The sequence below is a fragment of the Notamacropus eugenii genome, chromosome 3, assembly GCF_028372415.1.
Source record: "Notamacropus eugenii isolate mMacEug1 chromosome 3, mMacEug1.pri_v2, whole genome shotgun sequence".
Classification (NCBI taxonomy): domain Eukaryota; kingdom Metazoa; phylum Chordata; class Mammalia; order Diprotodontia; family Macropodidae; genus Notamacropus; species Notamacropus eugenii.
Window position 1 is genome coordinate 37,491,323 of NC_092874.1, and position 24,583 is coordinate 37,515,905.

A 24,583-nucleotide genomic window follows, 5' to 3' on the forward strand; every position below is an offset into this window, starting at 1 on the left:
AGAGATGACACATCTCTCTGCCTTGGAAGAAATTGTTAAATTGTGGGAAAGCTCAGAATTCTGGAACTCGATACTCGGGAACCAAGCCCTGTGCTAGAGTCTTATGATGGGAGGGGATGGATCAAAAGTCTTTTCTGGATTTCCCTTTCCTATCTGAATATGGTGCTCCGAGATCTCTTGGATTGGAACTGCTCCATATTACTGAGTAAAATCTGAACTCTAATTACAGTACGTGTAAACTGCTTTGTGAGAACTACTCATTTAGACCATGTTTATAAAACAAAACAGTGTGTTTAGTATATTGGACAACATATTAGACTTCCTACATTAGACTAAATCACTGGACTATGAAGACCATATTCTTCTCTTGCCGGTCCTACTAAGATATGGGAGGTATAGTTGTTTTCCACATTAACCTCACAGGTTAACAACACACCTACCACGTAGGCTGTCGTATGCATGGGGCTGCCCTCCCAACTTGTGCATGGAGGAGACTGAGTTCTCTCCCCAGAGAAGATTATCTCACATTCAAGGTATTCTTCAGATCCACATTCTTAAAGTTCTAGTTTAGGAGCTCCTACTAATTTACCTTTTGATAGGCAGGGGCCACAGTTTAGCCCAAAGACAAGACAGGTGGAAATGGCAGTGGCAAACCTCTCTCCCATTCCCCTGGGGCACACTCACTGTTGTGTGTCTTATAAGTAGGGTGAGTACTGCCACCTACAGTACTGCCACCACAAGTACAGAAGGGACTATCCCTACCTGCTCCTTGTGAGGGGGGAGGTCATGACCCTGATGCTTGACTGTGGTCTCACTGTCTCCAGCCTCAGGTTCAGCAGAAATCCTGGAACTGTTATGTACTTAGGTAGTGGGGGCAGGACCGAAAGTACTCATGCCTTAAGACCAACAGGAGTGTTTTATGAGACCTGCTGCCCCAAGTGGGATCCCAGCTCCGTGTGCCAGTCTTCCTAACTTGAATGACTTGTACACCTCTTCCCTTGGATTCTGCCACATGCTTCTGCTGCAAGAGCCATTGTGATGGATATGGAGGGGACGTAAATGGTTTCCATCTCCTTCCCACACCTCCAAAGAGGCACAAGAGAAAGTATGTCCTCTTTCCCCAAAGTTGCTTTTCCCTGGCCACAAGGGGCATGGCTGATCCAGTTTTTACTTCTTTCGAGATGTCCCATCAGTTCCCTGATTCATCCAGTGACCAGTATCGTATAATTAAGTCAGGTTGGTTGAGGAATTTCTTCAGTCGGATCATCAGTTAACTAGTTTTCACCATCAGTTGTTTGGGAAATTACTTCATACTTTTGTGTTTAGTTAAACTAAACCTCTCCTTTGCATGTGAATTAAAACATGAAGTTTTTCAGCTTGTACTTTCAGAACACGTTTTTGTCTCCAATGTACAAAAGTGAACTTTTATTCCAAATTTGGCCTTTCAGGAACCGTATTTGAACAAGCTGGTGTTCATTCTCTAAAACTTTAACATCCCTCCCTGTCTTTGCTTTCCTTTTTACAGTTTCTCTCTCCTTTTGATTGTTTCACTTGCTCTTTCCTGGGCCCCCCTAGCTCTGTTAAGTCTGAAAAATAGAGCAGTCAGAGGAGCTTTGAAGTGGGTAAAGACTGGACTCTGGCTTTATACAAATTCAGAATATGCTTTTGTTACTTTCTCAAACCTTACTACCAGTCAAGTATTCTGCTTCTTTTTTCAGCTATTGGGACTTTTTCTTTGTTTGCAACATGTTGGTTTCCCGTTAGCTTTCATGGGTTCCTTGCATGTATTGTAAGTGTTTGAATGAATAAACCATACCTAACAGCTCAGAGCCTGCCATTCATTTCTTCCCTAAATGCATTCACTATACCATACATTTACGTAGATCAAAACTCTACCATCTTTCTAGGTTAGAAGGTATGAGCAAATGGTTTCCAGAAGAAGAATGGCCAAGTATTAACCACAAGAAAGAATGCTTCAAATCACTAATAGTAAGAGATACAAGTCAAAACAACCCTGTGGTTTCACCTTACACATTGCAAATTGGCAAAGATAACAAAAAGTTTTGTGAACACAGACTCCCTGGCCCTTACTGCCTGGAAAGCCAGTCAGGTGAGGCACCACTCCTCCCTGTGTTCTCCAGTAGCCCTACAGAAAGTGGGGGTTACTAAGCTCTCTGCAAATGGCTCCAGCTTGTTCCAGTAGTGGAGCTCAGTTATGGAGGATGATCTCCCTTCACTCTGTTGCTATTAACCAGTAACAGATTAGTTCTAGCACAGAAATATTTACTTCAAAAGGCATGATCACAAATATAGAAACTTAAGCCCCTAACACGTGGGACAGTGTTCCCCTCAGTCCCTGGGGAAGGAAAGAGGATTCTGCTCATAGAGTAGGGTCCTATAGAGTGGCAGAAAAGAGGATCAAGATCTGTATTACATAGAGAGGGCATAAATATTTTTAAACTAGGTTCCTTCTTTCCAGTCTCAGACTCCTTTACTCATACCTACACACTGAAGCCACATTAATCTTCCTAACACAGGACTAGTCATTTTCCACTGCACAAAACTTCTCATTGGGTTTCCTTTTGTCCATTGAATGAAGGCCAGACTCCTTACTCTAATACTCAAGCTTTGCCAAATCTGCCTCAAATCTACAATTTCTAGTTACTAAATGTAATCTATGTAGTATTCTGGACTACTCACCATCTTTTGAACTCTGTCCATACTTTTCTTACCTCCACACCTTCGCTCATTTATTTTCCTATGCCTGGAATTCCCTGCACTCTATCCCACCTCCATTTTCCACATATGGAAACCTACTAATCTTTAAAGTTTTCTTAGATTCGACCTCCTCCATAAAGCCTTTTCTGTTTATACTACCAAACTAGAAGTGACCATTCCCAATTCTGAAGCTACATCATTATCTCTGTGATGCTGATGCATTGATCATAGTCTAATGTCCACTGTCATGTTTTATATACATGTACATGTCGAATGTCGCCTTGATTGGTCCTTATCCTAACTTGTATTTGCATGGACAAGCCAAGTCCCCCAGAAGGCTGGCTAGCCCCATCTCCCCATCAGTGTTCTACCCTGCAGAATAATGTGATTCTCTGATGCTATTGGCACAAAATATCATTGCAATGTGCTCTCTCATGCCAGTTGCCAGTGATTAGCGCTCCAGTTTCATTTAACTAGTTAACATCAATTAGTTTTTACAAGGAACTATTGACTGAGAAGATGTTAACAGGACCAGAAGTTCAAACATTTCCACCCAACAAGGGCACACTCCTCTCAACTGGGCTGAAACATAAAGCAGTCATTATAAACCGTTTACTCCATCAAGTTAACTCCAAATGCGCTATAGCCAGTGACGGAATCTTACAGGGACAATCCCCTGCTGAATGGGTGCTGGACACTCTTTGGGGTTGTGCTGACAGACTGGATGCATCAGTCCCCACACAGGCATGGACTCCAGCTCCCAGATCTCCTTCAGCTCTCCAGAATTCAGAGTTGCAATCGAACCCACAGTGTACTCCTTTAAGGTGGGGAAAAATAGACCAGAGAGAGAAATCAATAGTAGGGTCTTGTGTTGCATCTTCATATTGATCCAGGTGAGGAGAGTAGGCCTCTGATGCTAGCTCTCTTCCCGCCCCCCCCCCCACCTTGGGATTCTACCTGTCTTTGCCTCCTCATGGGAGCACAATTTTAGTCTTTTAAAACATACACAATTTCAGCTAAATCATGGTTAGGATATTAGAAATGGTCATAGAGTAAACTGCATATGTTTTGAAGTGAAGAACTGAGTCCTTCTGACATGTGTGCCCAAAAGTGGGCTAAACCAGCCCCCATACAGGTATGCAGCTGGATCAAAGGATAGGATTCCCATTAGACAGTCCCTCTGCTACACTTAAGGATTCAGCTGCTTCTTTATGAGCAGTGACCAAGTCTCATTTCTTGTGGCAGCTTTCCTAATAATGCTAAGCATTGCAGTATTGGACACAAATTATTTTGGATGGAATAGTGAAAATGTGAGACCTTTAAGGTAAATGGGCACCTCAGGTACGTCATCTATCTTTCATTATTCATTATGTCTTTGAAGCTATACAGATGAACCATGTAACTTTTTGATTATGTTCATCCACCCAAGTAGGACACTGAGTCGGTAAAGCCAGCAGTGTTTAGAACCACTGATGTATCGTGTCTGAGGAGGAAAGGAAGAAGTCTGAAGTGCCAGGGAAAGAGAGTTGGATGGAGAATTGGAAAACCTGGGTAAGAATCCTGTGGCTACCGTTTATCTTCGGGGTTTGCTCAGTGTCTCTGGATTGGCCCTAAAGCTCTTCTATCTCAATCAGTGATTCAATTCATTCTTTTAGTTTTCTCTTCTTGTTTGCTTCCTTCACCACCATCACTCCATCCTGAATTTTCTCATACATATAATTCAGGTTTGGGAACGATGATTTTTTAATGAGGCCACTGGGAGTTGTAACAGTGAAACATGATGAACATACTTTATATGTCATGTGTGCACTCTTAAGTATCTGTACACCATGGAGTCCAAGTCTGATTTTGATCTAAGTATTTTATCTCCTTCCTATGTATGGTTTTTTTAATAGGAAAAATCTTCAATAAACATTATTCTAATAAAAATAAGACAAAACAACATAACATGGTAAAGTCTCATAAGAGTCAAGAAATACAGCGAAGACTAAAAAAAATCCTTAGACAATAAATCAAACAAAAACACATAAAATTTTGACATTAAATTATAAAATATATTCAGATTAGCTGATGAGTATAGGATAAAAAATTTAAAAGAATAAAATATTACTAACACCAATACCATTTGAAGTTAGAGGAACAGTTGTGGTAGCTTCTATATGGATACAGTGGAACAGACTGCTGAGATAACCCATTTAATAAGACTGGCAAGCTACTGGAAGTCAGGAAGCCAAGACGCCATGTTCTTGCCCTGACCTTTGCTGTGTGACTGTGATTTTGAGCCCTTTATTTAAGTCCATCAGTCTCAAGTTTAAAATGAAGAAGCCAGTCACAGTGACTACAGTGATGGCCCTTGATTCCTGAGTTCCATGGTGTGCATTGGGGAAGAGAGCTTGTTAAATTTTGGAGTTCATGGAAAATAGATTCCATGGATAGCTGAGGAGAAGCATAAATGACATTTTCTTTCCAAATGGTCACTTGATTTTCAGTAAACCCTGAGCACTTTCTCTAAATGTGATGGATGACAAAAAGATGGCCTCTTGAGGAGCTAGGGAATCCGCTCATCACCAAGCATCGTTAAGTACCTACTATGTACAGTGCTCACAGTGGGAATTTAAAGACAGAAGGAAACAGGTCCTGCCTTTAAGCTGTACTAGCCAAAAACTGCACTAAAGGTTTTTGGAACACTGTCTATATCTTCCTTTTTTACCTAGTTGTTTAAATGTCTCCTTGAGAGCAGGGACTAGATTTTGACTTTCTTTGTATCCCCAGCATTTAGAACAATGCCTGGCACATAGTAGGTTCTTAATAAATGCCTGTTAACTGATTGACAAGATGATTTTTTTTGGTGGGGGGCAGGAGGCACTAGTCAAGGGCAGGCATCAGGAAAGGCCTCATCCTAACTGATTTTGGAATACGCATAAATGTCAAATCCTTTTCGACATGGCGCAAGATGATCTGTTTCCATCTGAATCTTGTAAAATTGCATCAAAACCAGTTAGAAGGGGGAAGCAGCTTGGTACAGTGAAAAGTTTGGAGTTTGGCCATGCCAAAGGCTCTTTGGGCCTGGTTTCTAAGGTCCTTGACAGCTTTGAGGTTCCTATGCTTCTATGAATCCTTGTGATGCTAGGTCAAACCAAAGTTCATATAGGACTTGGAAGGCATCTTTGGTCCAGTTTCTCACGAATGATTTACATATTTTAATTCCCACCAGAATGCTTGGTAGATAATAGTCCATTGTTGCAGCCCTGGATATACAAAGAGCTAAATCAGAGGGGGAAATGGTAGCAGAAAGAAATTAAGACCCAGTTGTCACCACAAGCTTGATATTTAGGGGGCCATCTCTTAAGGTCTGTGTGTGTATTTCTCCCCAGAGGAAGGGGATTTCCTCCAAATCACTGGAGCAGCATCTATATGAATGAAGTCATAGACCTTTGGAAGTTCTGAATTAAGTCCATTATTGTCTTTACAACACCCACCCTGCCAACAGTGCATGTACTTGGGCTGGGAGTTCTTGTGTCTTGTTTTGTCTAGCCTTTTGTCGTTGTTCTCCAGAATGTGTTTTTCACAAGAAAACTACGCCAAAAGTTCAAATACTTTTGGTGATGGAATTTTGTGGTGATAACACTGTGACCATTTGAGAGTTGGTTTGGTTGTTTTAAAACATACTGATTTTAGACCAGAATTGTATTGCTTTTGGCCAAAGATCTTAACTAAAAAAGAGTAAGACGTACCGAGATCTTTAACACCTATTTCACTTGGCTCTCCCTTAGAGACTATAGCTACTGTTACTATGTCTTTAAGAGCCAAATAGAATGTTAAGAAAAGCAGTTAGAGCTGCCAGTTGGAAGTCCGTTGAAGAATGTCTTACTATGAAGGGTTCCTTCCCATGGATTCAGGGAGAGGGTGTGTGTGTGTGCATGTGTGTGTATATGTGTGTGTGTATATGTGTGCACGCGTGTGCATGTGTGTGTTTTCTGTGATCTGTGAGGATCAATGAAGACAGGAGAGGAAGATGAGGTGAAATATCTTCTTCCTCAGAACTATCATCAGTGTTATGTTACAAAGAAGCAGAATTATGTGACGTATGAGGAGCTAGCAATATGTTAGAATACATTTTGGGAAGGCTTTCCGTTGATTATTGAAGTAAAGACAAAAGAAAATGAACTAATCAAGCTGATTTCTTAAGACACTGAATGTCATTATTATCTCGAGGAGAAATATGAAAATTCAAAGATATTAATCATGTATGGAGTGAATTGCTTGGTGAAATTGTGTTTTAAAGTGATGGGGAATCAGCTACTGTTCGAGGGAGGGTTTGAAGTGACTGGCTGTCATTTTTTTGCATGGCTGAAATACTGTGAATAGCTGTATGTCTTTATTTTTTATTTTATTAATATATGAGTAAATACTCTTAGGAAAGGAGTTCTCACCAGTAAATGAGATAATATTTAATGAACTAGGGTGAGGGCTCAAGCTAATTAATTAAAGAGTGTAAGTTTATTAACGGGAAAGAAATAAATTATCCAAGTGTACCCCCTGGATTGTTTCCAGTCTTAGGAGGAGAAAGTACAGAAGAAAATAAATCAGGCAGGATGAGGGGTGAGAGTCAAATAATAAGGGGGAGGACAACACCGCCATTTAACTTTGAAAAAGCTAAAGGTGTATCCATTTCCCTCAGATCTGCTGTAGGCTGTGGGCACATCCAAGATTTTAAAATATTTTTTCTCACATGTATTTACCCATAAAATCACTACATGCCAAGTAACTAACAGTGCTGACAATTAATGACAGTTACTTATATTATTATATTATATATTACTGTTATATTGTTAGCTTAGTTTTATTGGTTTGCTCAGTATGAGTATCTATTTCCTGTCTTCTGAAAAATCAAAACTGATAGGGCTCAAATAAGTATTGTATTGTTTTCAAACAGAAATTCACAGGGCTTCTTTGAAAGCTGCTGCTGATAAAGATAAAATCTAAGAGTAAGTTTGTGAATGTAGGTAACTTAGGGTGAGGAGGACAATGATGAATGCTGGAGAGGCCCCAGAGACAATCTAATCTTTTTTCTGAGTCCCCTTGTTTTACAGAGGGCCAGAAAGTTTCATGATACCTGGCCAAAGTAAGTGGTAAAGCCAGATTGGAATCCCAGAGCCTCTGACTCCTAAGCCCAGAGCTCTTACCAGCACACCAGTGTTTGAGGGCTGATTTCCTGAGACGGATCAGCAGAGAAATCAACATGCTATTTTTTTTTATTGTTGTATCTAAAGGAAGTTCGGCTTCATTTTTTGAAGCTGTCAGAAGAGAGAAAATCCAGTCATCAGTGACGAAGAGTAAGTAACTTCCCTTTTCTGGTATCATTTTGGAACAGGTCTTATTCTATCAATCAAAGGGTCATACTTGAGGACCTAGAGGGCCACATGTGGCCTCAAGGCCACAGGTTCCTGACCCCTGTAATAGTTAAGATGGATTAAAAAATGAAGAATAGTTCCAGGGCTCTCTAGGTACAGATTCACTGGCCTAGGAGGAGCCAATGGCATCTTTCTCCTGTCATGGATAGTTGGGGAATGGACAAGCCCCAAAAGCTCATGCCATCTTATGGTATCCAAGTCTAGAAGTCACACTGTTCTCTGCCCTGGTCAGGCTTCCAGAGTAAGAAGGGATTTGAGACCAGGCCCTGTGAGCATTGGTTGGAAATAGGGTTGTTTAGCGTGGAGAAAAGATGATTTGGGAGTAGATGGGCAGACATGAGAACTGAGTTCAAGTATTTAAGGGTCTGTCATGAAGAAGAAAGATGGTGTGTTCTAGCTTTTGAGGGTTTGGGAAAGGGCCCCACCACGCTGGATGTGATAACAAAGTCTTTGGGAGTTATTTGTAACTTTGTTCCCCAAGTGCTAACCAGGAGGACTGGAGCTTGCCTTCAGCTGTGGAAGAGAGCTTAGCACCTGATGTCCTGCTGGTGCCTGGTGGGATACTTACAAAAGAAAATGTACCCACGAAAAACTGGTTTTCTGCTGCTCCCCAGCTGCCCCATCCTGGAATTAGCTATAGTGGGGAAAAAAACAGGCTCTCCCCCTTTCCACCAGTGTTACTGGCTGGCTGAGCTGTTAATCAATGTCAGACCAGCCAGGAACAGTTTTCCTTAGTGGTCATGCAGTCACCCACCCCATACTTCTTCCCTTCTCGTCTAGTGACAGAGAACAAATACATGGTCCCAGGCAATAGTATGAAGAGGTAGACACATCCAAAGCACAAGATTCCTCATCGCTACACAAACTTGCGGGGAAGGAAGAGCTATCTCTCTGGGACCAGGACATCCCTAGGAGGCAAAGCCCTGCAAATGTCCCAGTGGTCAGGAGTTTGAATCCAGTCTCTGTCCAGCTTGGAGAAGTCAAAGTTCAAGGGGCAAATGTTCTGTTTTCTTTCATCTAGGAAACTTTCTAGAAAGTTTCCATATGTGTAATCTGTGAAACTTCTCACCCCAAGCTTCTGCTCTTTGAAGATTTCAAGCAAGTGTTTTCTTAGTCCTGAGTATCTGGAGTGTGAGGATAGTGCCATACTCCTCTGTGATGTATGAGCACTCTGTTGGATATCAAGGACTATCTCCTTTTGGTATCCCCAGTGCCTGGTGCAAAGTAGGTTCTTAATAAAGGCTTGCTGAATGAATGTTGTGGGATCCATGATTCCACTGAAATAAATGTACCTTGATATTTAAAGCCCTTGCCCTCACCACCCGGCCATCACCTTTACACCCTGGAGAAACCAAGGCAGTACAGTGAGATGGCCAGATTAAAATCTTGCGCTACTATTTGCTGTTTGGCCTCCAACAAGCCCACTGAATCTCACATACAGCTTAGTTTCCCTCACCTTTAAAAGAAAGTTTAGACCAGGACTGCAACAAGCCTAGAGACCATGTGTGAAAGGATCACTCTACTGCTGGGTTTCCTCCTGCTCACCGCTAGCCCTTGGGATAGGTCCTCGAGACTAGATTGGCCCAAGAGGAGAAGGCTCAAACTTCTGATGAAACTTTCCAATGACCTCTGGTTTCCTGGTCACCAAAGGACATTAAGAAGTCCAGCCTTCAGACTTGGCAGGAGATGTCTAAAGGTTCATACAGTCATTCCACCTTGACTCAATGACCAAATTCACTTCCATTTAGAGGTGAGCCCTCAACCCCCATTTACCCAAGCTAACGACGCTAAGCCCTAGAGTAGCTTGGTTGGACATCTTGTCTATACTGTGATCAAATAAACCTTTTCTTAACTGTGGAATTACCTACAAAAATCTCATTCCAATCCCAGACCTAAGTTAATGGGATGACTTCAGGTAAGGATACAAAAAGAGCCCAAAGACATCCTCTGCCTTCAAGAAGTTTATATATGTGTGTGTGTGTGTGTGTGTGTGTGCGCTCGCACGCGTGTGTGTATGTACGTATATATACACATCTATACATATACACATATATACATATGTGTATATGTACACAGAACAAGCTACACACAGGATAAATATGAAGTCATTCTCAGAGGGGAGGCACTGACATTAAGAGGAATTGGGTAAGGTTTTCTGTAGAAGGTGGGATTTTATCTGGGACTTTAAGGGAGTCAGGGAGTCAGTAGTTGGAGTGAAGTAGAGAGAGCATTCACACATGGGGGATGCCCAGAGAAAATGTCTGGAATGCCAAGGTCCAAAATTGTGTGACATGTGGTCAAAGTTGCTAACACTTCTTCAAATGAATGAAAAATTGGCATCTTAACTGTGTTTGTAAAAGCACATCTTGTTACCTGTGTGACCTTGGACCAATCACTTCCTCTCCATAGCCCTTAGAATGTAAAAAGAGCCCTGAACTTATAATCATGAGACCTGAGTTCAAATCCTATCAGTGTCACCCACTACCTTTATGACCCTGGACAAATTGCATAGCTTCAGTTTCTTCCTCTGTAAAATACCGAGAGATTGGAGTAGATGACCCCTCAGGTTTATATTTGTTCTAGTTCTGTGACCTTGCCAATGAGAGCCAGCTTTTGGTTGTTCATAGTACTGAAGTATATTAACTCACCTTCCATCTCCTGTCTTCCTGACTTCTTTCCCAACCCAGTTCCAATCTCTGTAGGTGCCCCCAACAGCTAGTGGGTCACCCCTCTATGAAATAAGCCTCCATTTTCCCTGGACTTACCATGTCTATCTCTCTAGATATCTCCATAGATCCACATGTCTATGCAGTGCCAGGCTCTGTGCTAAGTCCTGGGGATAGAAAGAAAAGCAGAAAATACAGTCAAATTCTAATGGGGGGAGCAACATGCAAATAACTGGGTACATACAAGATACATGCAGGGCAAATTGGAGGGAATCTCCAAGGGAAGGTCCTGGCATTGAAGAGTAGAAGGTGAGAGTTGAGCTGCAGGCGGGAGAGAGGGAGAGGAGTCCAGGCATCGAAGGGCAGTCAGGCAAGGTGCTCAAGCTCTCAAACATGCACAGAAGAGCAAAGAGTCCTCTCTGTTCATAGGCCTATTCCTTCTGTTATTAATGCATCATGGAGCAGCCCTACCTAGCCTATGGAAGAACCAACCAGCTAAAAAAAACCCCAATGCTATAAATGTGATCCGAGTGAGAAAGGATTCCTTCAGAGAGCTCACCTCGCTGGCCACCAGAGGATTCACAGGTGAAAAACCCTTCAAAGGCAATCAATCTGTAAGAGAGTTAATTTGTAAATCAAGTTTTTTCTATGCATCGGGAGATCCACAGGGGAGAAATCCTATACATGTATTTAACACAGCAAAGACTTGGTAGCCCAGAAAATTCATAAGACATTCCATTCACAGGAAAAACCCTGCCGACATGTTGAGTGTGGGACAGGCTTGGGCCAGCATGTTAGAAATAAATGTTAGAAAATAAATTATATATAAATTTATGGTACATAAAATATCACAGAATTTTTGATGAGCACTGTAGCACAATGGATACAGCTGACCTTAGAGCTCACCAGACCTGAGTTCAAGTCTCTGACACTACTGGCTGTGTGATCCTGTGAAGGGCCCTTTGCCTCTCAGTGTTCTAAGTAACTCTTTAAAACGATAAATTGCATTGGGAGAAGTAGGAATCCCCCATAAAGTCGGTTCCTGTGTTTGTCCGTCCCATAGGATTTGAGGCCATTTGGGCCAACCCCCAATGGACAGATGAAAAAACTGAGATCCTGAGAGAAGGAATTGGTCCCTGAGCATACAACTAGGGAGTATCTTCATCAGAACTCAAACCCCAGGCTTCTGACTACAAAAATGCAGCGGTTTTCCTCATACCACCTCCAACATTCTGGAGATGAGAGGACAGTGATGGACAGGTGACTCAGGGAAGGGCCCTTTACGACCAATGACCTAGGAATGTCTGTGCTACAGGGTGAGATGAAGGTATCTTCATCTACATGGGAACTTTTATTCCCTCCCAGGCCTGGGTCTAGAAACTTGGTTTTTAATTTGCTATCTGATGTAATCTCAGGAGCTATGGACAGCCTCAATACCTTCCCCTCATTTGTTGTTCTTGAGTCATTTCAGTTGTGTCCAACTCTCCAAGACCCCATTTGAGGTTTTCTTGGCAAAGCTATTGGAGTGGTTTGCCATTTCCTTCTCCAGTTCATTTTACAGATGAGGAAACTGAGGCAAACATGGTATAGTGACTTGCCCAGAGTCACACAGCTAGTAAGTGTCTGAGGCCAAATTTGAACTCAGGTCTTCCTGACTCCAGGCCTGGACTTCCCTCCACTGCAGCACCACCTAGCTGTCCCCTCCCCAAAAGGCTGATTGTGGCCAGCTGAGTTCTTGTATCAAAGAAATATGGCCATAGGGACCTTCCCTCTCCAAATGTTCTTAACCTGGGATCTGCTCTCCAGAGGTCTGTTTGTTATTTATTCCTGAAGCTGCATTTCAGTATGACTGGCTTCCTTTGTAAGCCTCTATTTTATTCTGTTTCATGTTTTCTGGCCATAAATGTTACATATGCATTTAAAAGTAAGATTGTGAGGAGTCCGGAGGGAGGTTTCACCAGGCAGCCAGAGGGTGTGTGACAAAAAGAAAGGTTAAGGTCCCCTTCCTCAAGCCCTCCCTGCAGACACAGACGGAGAGCCTGAGCTACTCCAGGATCTGAGCGTCAGAGCTAGCAGAAATTCTCCTATCTACACTGGCTTTTTGAAGTCTTGATTCGCACACTCCAAACAAAGCTGGCTTCTCCTCTGCCCCATCTTCATGCCCCTCAGGCATGGACTTCTTAATAATCTTTTGGGGGTCATGGATTCCCTTGGCAGTCTGGGGAGGCCTATGGAGGCTCATATTTTAAATTTTTAAATAAATCTACAGGATCACAAAGGAAGCCAATTTTACTGAAATATAACTTTCCGAACATTATTTAAAAGGAGTTTGTGGACCTGGGGTTCACCCTGCCCAACACCTTCTTTGTCATGCCTCAATACCTGCACATCAGTGCATACCTACATGTATGTGGGCATGCACACACATGTGTACCTATATATATGTAAAGTGTGTGCATGTGTGAAGGTGTATACAAGGCATGTGTGTACCCGGTGCTCTGTACAAAAGCCTTTGGCTTCCCAGAGCTAGTGTCGTGACAGGTTAATAATAATGACATATAACATTGATAGTAATATATATTATATTATAATATACGTAATTACAATATATACATTATATAATTCTATAACAATGATAATAATAATGATATGTAACATATAAAATATAATAACAACTAAACAGTGACGGTAATAGCTAGCATTCATCTTACGCTTTACATACGTGCACTCCCAGGGGGATGCTTACTGAACGTTGGCTGACAGACTGACTGATGGACGGCTTTCGCCCCTTCTCCCCCCTTCCTGGTGCTGGCCTCTGGCTGGAATGGGAGCCTGGGACTTCCCCACACGCCTGCAGCCTGAGGCCTGGCCATGAGGTGGTGGTGTGCACCAACAAAGCGTCCCCACACAAAGCCCACCACCGGCTCTCCCCACCTTAGAGGCCTCTCTGGGGAGGGGGAGAAGGGGGAGTCGTTGACAGCCTTTCAGCACACAGTCCGGCATGTGGCTTTTGTGTAGCACAAAATGAGATTTGTCTTAATCCAGGGCCCAGCGAGAGAGTGCTTACTTATCACAGATGCCGTCTGTTATCTCAAATGAAATAAACAAGCCGCCAGAAGGCCCGGAATAGAGCCTTGGTTGGAGAGCTGCTCCCGACAACTAGTCCTGGAAGCAGCACCTCGTCGCCAAGCTTGGCCGAAAGCCCCAGCGGGCCCCGAGAAAGGCCGTTAGCCGGTCCTCTCGGGGAGGGGGCGACCCTTCTGTGGGAGGCTGAAGAAAACTGGCAGGTGCAGCCTGGGAAAGGCTGGGTGAGCTCCTGATTGACCTACTTTGAGGAGAGAGGGAGAGATAGGTCAGGTATTATGAACAGAGACCCCCTCCCTTACCCTATGCTTTTTTTAAAAAAGGGGGGATGCAGGGTCCTCTCTGGGCATGCCTCAAATGGGATCTTGAGGGGACGCTTTTTGTTAAGGGGATGCACAGTTCTCTCTGGGAATACAGTAACGGCAATCATGCAAGTTTATTGGTAAAGACCCCACCCCACCCCCGTTATCCCACACTTTGTTAAGGGACTGCAAGGTCCTCTTTGGGCATACCCAAAGTGCAGTCTTGGGCTGCATTAAGAGGCAACATCCAGAAAGAGGAGATGCCAATCCCCTGCCTTGGCTAGATGACACCTCTTTGTACTTTGTTCAGCTTTAGGCACCTACCTTTTAGGCAGGGCACTGACATGCTGCTGAAGGTCTGGATGGAGGTCATCATACCACATGAGAATCTAGGGGTCCTGGAAGGACCTGGGATTGCTCCGGCAGGGAGAAGAGGAGACTCAGGAGGGGAGGTGACCCACCCTCTTCAAACAGCCTTGTTTTGCTTGGTTCCAGGGAGCAGAAGTAGGAGTAATGAGCAGGATTTAGAAAGATGCCAATATAGATGCCACCCAAGGAAAGCCTACCAACCTGTGAGGTGGGCTGCCACAGGGAGGGGTGGTTTCCTGCTTTCCAGAAGGCATCTGAAGGCACAGGCTGGTGCTCCATAGAGGAGATGTTTGCTCAAAAACAAACAGGCTAGTTGGCTCTCGGGATCCTCTCCACTTCTGAGTTTCTACGAAATGTGGGACTCTAGGATTTTAGATCATGTATTTCCCATACATTAAAATCATTAGGAATTGTTGAGGTCGTCTAATTCAATCCATTTTACAGATGAATAAACTGAGGCAGAGTGAACTTTCTCTGGGGACTATTGCATAGATTTAGAGCAGGAAGGGGCTTTAGAGGCTGAACCTAATCTTCTCATTTTACAGAGGAGGAAACTGAGGCCCAGAGAAGTCTAGTGAGTTGTCTAGGGTCATAATAAGTGAACTCAGACTTCAGTGCCACCTGCCCACCCCAAACTGTAGTTATTCATGTCCATTTTCCTTCTATCTCCCCCCATTCTTGGTTTTCCTTTAGCTTTCCCATTTCCCTCCCTGCCCCCAACCCCAAGCACCTAACTTGTCTCATTCCTCAGCTAAGAGGAGTTCAATGATAAGTTAATTTGCTCTGTATGTATTTTTACGTGTACTTGTTCTCTCCCCCCGTTAGAATGGAAAGCTATCACAGGTAGGGATTGTTTCATTGTTTGTACTTGTAGCCCCAGAGTACCTAGCACACAGCAAATGCTTAATAAATCCCTGTTGATCCACTGATTTTTAAGGTTACCTGACACTTAACTGATAAGGACTTCAGATACAGCCATCTCCCAGAAAGAGCAGCAGAGGAGACAAGGGACCCAGGTCCAAGTCCTGGTTCTGCTACTTGCAACGTGTGTGACCTTGGTCAAGTCCCCCTCCCTGCAGAGCTTCATTTTTATCATCTCTGAATTGAGGGCGTTGGAATAGATTACAGTCTACAGCCTCTTCAGATGGGCATGATGGATGGGTTTGCTAGTTGGGGGGACTTAATTGCATGAGATGCAGGAGGATAAGGTTTGTAGTACTTCACACAAGCAAGATTTAACTCTGAGAGGAGGTTCTGCTTCTCCTACTCTCTAGGTATCTGAATTCTTCACATTCATCATTTCTTACGGCTAATATTTCATCACATATCACAGTTTTTCAGGGAGTCCCCCATTTATAGGCACCTATTTTGTTTCCCCCTTTTGGTTACTTCACCTTCCCCCCCTTTAGCTACCATTCAGAGGTTGTCTCCTCGCATTGGGATGTAAGCTCCTTGAGGGCAGGAAGCTTAGCCCAGTGCCTGGCACAGAGTAAGCTCTTAGTAAATATTTGTTGACTTTTCCAGGTCTTCGTTTTCATGAGCGATGCCATGACTATCATAGATTCTGGTTTCCGTTCTTGATTTGCATAGAGGAAGATCCTCAATGAGCCAAACTGTGAAGGGAGCTGACTGTTTTTTCTTGCATGATTCAACCTTGACATCCACAATGGTTGAACAAGTTCATAGCTCTGCTTGTCTTCAGACAACCCCTCCAACATGGAAGATTTCTGTCTTTGTCCATCCTTGGCAATGTACAGTGCGTAGGGTAAAATCTCAGAATTTTTAAAATTGGCATTTCAGTTACTATTAGTGTTCTGAGGTATGTTTTCAAATGGTAACTGAAGTTTGCAGTCCCTTTGAAAATTGTTAATATCTCTTAACCATTTATTTATTAGGGAAATGGCTCTTGGCTTTACATATTTGTGCGTCAATTTCTCCTGTATTTTGGATATCAGACTTTTAACGCTGACATTTGAGGCAAAAGTTGTGTTTTTTTTATTCTGTTTATTTTCTTATTCTAATTTCATTGATTTTTTTTTGTTCCTGCATGATATTTTTAATTTTAAGCAGTCAGCATTGTTTACTTTGTCTTTATAGCCTCCCTTGTTGTTCATTTGGTTAAGAATTCTTCCAGGTTCAGAAAAGTCTGAGAAAACCTATATGAATTGATGAAAGTGAAGTGACAGAACCAGGAGAGCATTGTACACTGTAACATAGTATAAAGAAAATCATCTATGAAAGACTTAGTTACTCTAACCAATCAAATGATCCACAATAGGTCCAAAGGACTCATGATGAAAATGCTATCCACCTACAAAGAGAGAATTAATAAACTGAGTGCAGATTAAAGCATATTTTTCTCACTTTATTTTTCTTGCTTTTTTTTTTTTTTACAACATGGCTAATATGGAGAAATATTTTGCATGATTTCACATAGATAATGGGTATCATACTGCTTGCCTACTCAATGTGTTGGGGAGGTCCTGGAGGTAGGGAGAAAATTTGGAACTCAAAATTTAAAAATGAATGTTAAAAATAAATAGTTTTTTTTAAAAAAAGAATTCTCCCAGCCATAGAAAGTTGCCTCCTTCCATTCTCACTTTTTTAAATATGAGGTAGCCTTTTAGTCTGTTGACATGTATATTTTGAGTACCTTGTAGTGCAAGATGTTTTTCTAAACCCAATTTCTGCCAAACTGCCTTCCAGTTTTTCTTGTAATTCTTGTTTAAAAAAGAGTTCTTCCCCAAGCAATTTATATTTTGGAATTTATCAAACTATCAAAAACTCAGTTACTTTGTGAGATTGCTTCTATTTCTCGCTTAGCCAGTCTGTTTCTGTGATCGTCTTTTCTGTTGGAGGTTTTTTCCCCCCAATGTTTTTGGTGGTTTTTTAACTTTTTTTTTTTAACTTTTTTTTTTAACTTTTTTTTTGCTTTATAATATAGTTTGAAGTGTTGTGATGTTATGTCTTCCTCGTTGATGCATTTTTCTCATTATTTTCCTTCAGAGTCTAAATCTTTAGCTCAGCTAAATGATTTTTTATTGTTTTATCTAATTCTACAAAAGATCTAATTGGTAATTTGGCATAACACAAAATTGGTATGACCCAATATAATGAAGGGAATATCCATTTGAATCTTTGTTTTTGTAAAGAGCAGTTTGCAATTGTATTTATATAAATCTTACATGTGTCTTGGAGGTTTACTCTAATATATTTTTTTCACTTTGTAATTACTTTAGATGGAATTTCTCTTATGATCATTTCTTCCTGATTTTTGTGAGCATTGTAGATAAATACTAATGAATTTTGTAGATTTATTTTGCTTTTTGTCACTTTGCAGAAGTTATTAATTTTCTTAATTTGTTTGCTGATTTTCTGGGGTTTTCTAAGTATTCATTACATCTTGCCACTTGCAAAATCATTTAATTGTGTTTCCTCTTTAATGGTGGTTATGTATTTAATTTTGTTCTCTCATCATCGTTATGTATATGTTGAGTTTGAGATAACTCCAGGATATCTAGTTCTAAGCAGTTGGTGAGATAGGACTGACATTCAGGAGAGAGACTCAGGTGGGATATATAGAAATGGAATTCATCTGCAGAGAGATGAAGAGTTAAATGCAGGGTAGCTGATGAGATTACCAAGTGAGACAGTCTGAAGAACAAAAAGGAATTGTCAGCCAGGTAGGAGAGCCTAAAGTCAAAAAAGCATCAAATACAGTGGATAGGTCAAGAAGAATGGGAACTGAGGAAAAAGATCATCAGATTTGTCGAGTAAGAGACCACTGGTGTCTTTGCCAAGGGAAGTTTCAGTTGAGTGATGAAGCTGGAAGACATTTAGAAAATTATTGGAGAGGAAGAGGAGAGAAAGAGTAAAATCACACGTAGATAATTTTTCCGAGGAATTTGCCTGAAAAAGGAAGGAGATCTACGATTTAAGGGATAATAACAATAATTTGCATTTATATAGTTGCTTTTAGGTTTGCAAAGTACTTTACATATGTTAACTTGTTCCTATCAACAGTCCTGTGAGGAAAGAACTATTTTATAATTCCCATTTTACAGATGGGGAAACCAAGGCACAGAACTGTTAAGTACTTTGCCCAGGGTTTTACAACTTGTAAGCATCTGAGACAGAATTCAAACAGAAAACTGAAGTAGTTAGAGGTTAAGTGACTTGTCTGAGGTTGCCCAGCTAGTAAGTGTCTGAGATTGGGTACAGATCTTCTGAACAACAGGTGAAATAGGGAACAGAATGAGATATACACATACATAGATATGAATATACATACATATATATTATACATGTTCTTTTGGACATGGTCAATCAAGAAATTTGTTTTGTTTGATTACACATATTTGTAAAAGAGGTTTTGTTTTTCTTTCATTCTCAGTTAGGGATCAGGGGGAGGGAAAGATGGATTTTTTTCTGATGAAAAATAGTAATTAAAAAAAGAGCCACTTCCATAACAAACTAGATAAGCTTTCTTGAATATTTTTAGCGATACAGAAACAGCTCTAAACATTTAGGAAATTGTCCTTAAATTGAATCCTGATCTGTCTGTTCCTGTTTGTTATCATATGACGATTGCCAGTCTCCTCCTCATTCCAGTTACTCTCCATTTGCCCTCCTCTTGTAGACCTAAGAGGAAGGGACAGAAAGATCAAAATGGTGGTTGAAGAAGAAATGGAAGAGAAAATTGCACAATCACAACCTGGGGGTCATCTTGTCCAGTCCCCTCATTTTACAGCTAGCTGAGGAAAGTAAGCCCAGGGAGTTCCAATGAGTGCCAGAGAGTGATTCAAGATGGCAGCCATCTGGAAATGGTTTGTTGGCCCCAGTACATTTGTAGTTATTTGTGTATGTCTTTCCTAAGTAGGACTGCAATATGAATATGAATGACATCTATATCTCTTCCATATACAGTGACCCGCACACAATAGAAGCTCAGAAAATTATGGTTGAATTGACTCATTTATTTATTCACTCAACAGTTTTCCAAGCACTTTGCTATGCAAGCCCAGCGTCTTGGGGGGAGAGTAAAGATCAATAAGATACAGTCCTGAATGAATGAATGGATGGATGAATGAATGAATGAGTGAGTGAATGATCATGGGAAAGGGGGAGAAGGAAAGAGAATAGGATTGGAGAACCACTGACTCGGGAAAAAATCGTCTTGGGTTAGCGACATACAAATAAATACCAACTTACAATTGACTTCAGAGTTGTTGGGGATTTCAAGAGAGAGAAAAATATAAAATGTTCAATAAGTCTGTGATTTAAATTAAGAATTTAAGACAGTGTTAATAATTTAAGAAATTAAAGATTTATTCAACAATTCCAGCAAATAAGGAGAAAATATTTCATTTCAAGACTATGGACAATTTTAATGGAACAATACTAGGAAGGGTCGGGGAGAAAGAGGAGGCTGAGGGAGGGGGTGGGGAAAGGAGAGAAAGAAAAGTATAAGGAGGTAGAACAGGAAAGGAGCCAGTGGAAGAGAGAATAGGTTTTGTCTCCCCAGTCCCTACCCTCAACCCTCTACCTGTCCCTTCTCTACTGCCCCCAAGGTCAGTGTTGCCCCCTCCCCAAAATGAGCTTGGTGCTGCACCCTAAAGAAACAGTTCAATTCTCCAACTCCTATTGGGCCACCTTCCCCATCCTTAGGGACTAAGAGAAGTCTCAGGATCTGGGAAAGGAGGAGCACTGAAAGCCTCCATCTAGTCTCAGGTAGTCTAAGTATCAGAGCCAGAATTCCATATCCTCTCCTCTTGCCCTGTGTCCTCCTACCTGTCCCATGAACCACAGCTAAGTTTCTTAGCCTTGGGTCTTGATCTCAAACTATATTTTCTCACACAGTTTTCACTGTTCAAAGATGGAATCCGTTTCATTTATTGATGTTATGTGTTTTAAGAAATAATGATCTTTGGTAGTAGAAGTGTGGCACATGAGTTAAAAAATTGCCATTTGGGAAAAACTGGTTGGAAGTTCGGGTGATTATAATCTGTCTCCCACAGACTAGAGTCTGAGTGAGGCCAAAGCTATTTGTAATTCCACCCATCTCCCAACTAGCACCCTTGGACTAGCCATACCTACTGGCTGGAATGCTCTCTCTCCTCATCTCAGTCGGGGTAGGGGGAGAGGAGGCATATCTAGTTTACTTCAAAACACCTCTCAAGGGTCACCTTCTCCATGAAGCGTCTCCAGAGCCTTCCAGTAGCGAGGGCAGTTCCCTCCCAAATGGCCTTGTATCCATTTTGTATATGTTCTGCATATACTGAATGCACATATAATTGTAAATATTCAGCATATATTAAATGCACATATAATGGTATATACTCAGCATATACTTAGTGCACATATACTTGTATATATTGACCATATACTTAACGGACATATGCTTGTATGTATTCATTATATATTTAATGCACATATACTTATATATATTCTGCATATACTGAATGCACATATACTTGTACATATTCTACATGTACATCCATCTCATAAAGTCCCTCTTTTCCTTTAAAACACAGCTGAAGCACCATCTTCTGTATGAAGCCTTTTCTGATTCCCCCCTATTTCTAGCTCCTCCTTCCCAAACTTCTTTGTATTTAACTACTCTGTCTATATTTGCATGTATTCACTTCTCGTCTATAAGATATGTGTGTGTGTGTGTATATAATATGTACTTGTTGTCTCCACTACTAGAATAAAAGCTCTGTGCATGCGGGATTGTTTCATTCTCTGCAGTTGCATCCTCAGTGCCTCACACTGTACCTGGCATGTGGTAGGTGCTGATCTATGCAGTGACCAATCTGGACTCCAGAGGACGATGGTCAAATATGGTCAAAGACCTTCTACCTTTTGACAGAAAGGTGGTAGGCTACAGGTGAGAGATGAGGCATTCGTTATCAGACACAACCATTGGGTTGATTTGTTTTCTTTTGCTCAATTGAACTTACCTGTTACCAAAAAAAAAAGTTTTATTGGTTGAGGGTAATAGAAAGTCATTGAGAAGCGACAATAATTTTTCAAAAAGATTAACTATGAAATATGTTTTTAAAAGACAGCTGTGCTCAGAAAATGATCACAACAGGACTGAAGAACCCAGAGTTGACCATCTCCAATGACTGTGCACAAAGGACTGTTTAGATGAAAGGTAAAAGTAAAAATTTTAATAGTTTATAGACCTAAAAAGCAGAGAAGATAGAGCTAGAGCCCTCAGCTGTAGTGGAAGGAACTCTGGGCTTGATGTCCCAGGTACTGATTAGGAATCCTAGCCCTTCTTACCGTCCATACATCTTTGGGCAGGTCCCTTCCAAAGGAAAGGGTGGGACCAGGTGATCCTTCCAGCTGTAAATTCTATAATATTTGGATCCTATGGAAACCGACTTAGACAGTGAGAGACCATACACCTGACCTGGGGCCCCAGAATCTCCTATGATCTCACCTACAATAATACCAATCTTCTGAGCCATTACAATCTTTGTGCATGGTCATTGGAGATGGTTAGGTTTGACCATCCATCCTCTAGAGTCAAGATTGGTCAGTGCATAGATCAGATTTCTAAATTTTTTTTAATATAATTTCCCTTTATGTTATTATTATTGTGTCAATTGTTTTATTCTGCTTATTTCATTCTGCATCCATTCATGAATATCCTCCTAAATTTCTCTGAGTTCTTCATATTTGCCATCATGTACTCCAATACATGAATACTGGATTGAAGAAGTATTGTGGGAAGAGTGAAAGCTCAAAAGGCAAGAGGGCCTGTATTCAAATCTCGCCTAGGGGATTTTGGGCATAGTCCCTTAACCACCTTGAGCCTCAATTCTTTCATCTGTAAAATAAGAGGGTTGGACTAGGTAGACTGTGGGGCAAGGGTGTGCTGGCCAAAAGTGAACAATCAATGTTATCCAATAACACAGTTTAAGTTGAATTTGCACTTATTAACCTTTTCTCCATCATTTTCTCAGGTCTAGCTAATCAATAAAACAATAAATCAAGCCCTTTGGGCAAAGCAGGTCCTTCCTTTCTTTCTTCCTCCCTTCTTTCCTTCCTTCCTTCCCTTCTTCACTCTTTTCCTCTCTCATTTTCTCCTTCCCTTTTTCTCTCCCTCCATTCACATAGGGAATCATATTCTTAGCTGCAGATGCTCTGCCCAAAGGAATATAAATTTTGATTGCTGAAACCTTGCAAGATATCTTGGGGTTTACTTTTTTAAGAACCATGCTTTAAACCCAAAGCACTCTGGGTCTCATTGATTAGTCAACAATAGGCCCCATCCCAAGTCTCATTTGGTCACTGTTTGGACTCTGATGGTTCAGAGTGAGTGTAAATAGCAATTGTTTCTGTTTGGGTTAGAAACCGAGAGTCTTCCCTTTCCAGATTAATTTTTTTTTTTAACTAGGTAAAAGGGGTCATTCTTTGCCTCCTTTCTTACCTAGTCTTAATCACTAAATGGGTGTTGCTTTAGTCAAAGTGGGAACTCAGAAAGACCTTAGCTTAAAAAGGTCAAGGTTTCCCTCTGCATCCAGGGCCACCTCCAGTCATCCTGATCTCTCTATGGTCACTGGCCCCAGATGACTCTGGAGGAGAAACTGAGGCTGGTGACCTTGCACAGCCCTCCCTTACTTAAATCCAATTTACTTACAAGTCATGGCATCACCTTCCCGAGGTCACAGTCCCCTTTGAGAAGGAAGGACAAACAACAAATCAAGCCCTCATCGGTGGCTTCTGCCAATTTCTAAGGTGTGAATGCTCCCACTGAAAAGGTAATGAGCTCCTTGGGTTGGCTTCAGTACAGCCCATGTCTGATCTCTGAGGAGCCACAGCTCATCCGGGCATTCCTCCATCAACTGGCAGCCAACTACTCCAAAGAGTACATTGTCTCATGTTCACCACTATCTGTGGGATCCAGGCTTCCCTGGGGATGGGCAGATGTTTGCAGTGACTCCTCCATTGGCAAGAACTTTCAGGAGTATGGCAGCGCAGGCTATCCATGTGTATAAAGCCAACCCAGGCAGTGATGGCTGAAATAATAACAAAAAAACCAAACTAAACCTCATAAATTGCCTGGAAGATAAATTCACTCTCCATATTGCTGAGAAATCTCACCAGCCTGCAAAGTTGTTTTGTTCTCTTAACATATCCATGAAATTAAAACAATGGTAACAGTGGTAGGTAGAAAATAAATAATCCTTACATTTGCATGATGCTTTAAAGATTACAACCCATACTAGCTGTGTGACCCTGGGCAAACCCTATAACCTCCCAGTGTCCCCAGGCAATCATAACAGGGCAGCTGCTCCTCTAAAAGAAGGGGGAATCATTTTTACTGGGAGCTCCCTGTCCTAGTGAAATCACTGGTTTAGCCAAAAACACAAGCACATTTACAAAGCACTTGATGTATTTCATATGGGCCCCATAAAGTAAGGCTGCAGGTATCATTTCCATTTTACAAATGAGGAAACTGAGGTGCAAGGACATTAATTGACCAACCCAGGGTCAGACAGCTAGTAAGTGTTATAGGCTGTATTTGAACTCAGCCAAGAAAACTCCAAATGGAACTCAACGGAAAAATGACTGAACAACAAATTCTCCCAGCTGCCAAAGGAACAGTGCTCAGAAGTCAGAATTGAATTAGAGCAGTGAAAAGGAGAGTCAGAGCCGGGTCTTTGACTGCGTGCATTCCATGTCAGGGATCCTTTGAGGCCACTTGCCCAGCGGATACATGAGAATTTGGACCCCTGAACCTACCGTCCTTTGCAAAATTCAGTTTGCTCTCTGTCCCTGCCCTTTGGATATCACAGATGTCTGCAGCTTCTCTCACTGACCTTTGCATATTTCATGCTAATTTCAGATCTCAGCTCTAATATTTAACATTAATACTTAGCATAAATCCCCCCCAAAAGTCATACTTAACTCCAAATGGATACAAAACCTTAATCTAATGCTAATGGTAAACTCATACTCTCCATGAACCTAAAGCTAAGCAAAGTTCTTGGCCTTTGGGGAAACTAATGGCCTT

At 41.6% G+C, this 24,583-nt stretch overlaps 1 long non-coding RNA gene across 1 annotated transcript; it reads left to right on the forward strand.

Moving 5' to 3' along the window:
- Window positions 1–4,204: 4,204 nt before the first annotated feature.
- LOC140532599 (uncharacterized) lies at window positions 4,205–9,002 on the forward strand. The gene is made up of 3 exons (XR_011976591.1): window positions 4,205–4,269; window positions 7,992–8,054; window positions 8,913–9,002. It is a non-coding gene; the product is annotated as an uncharacterized lncRNA (long non-coding RNA).
- Window positions 9,003–24,583: the final 15,581 nt, after the last annotated feature.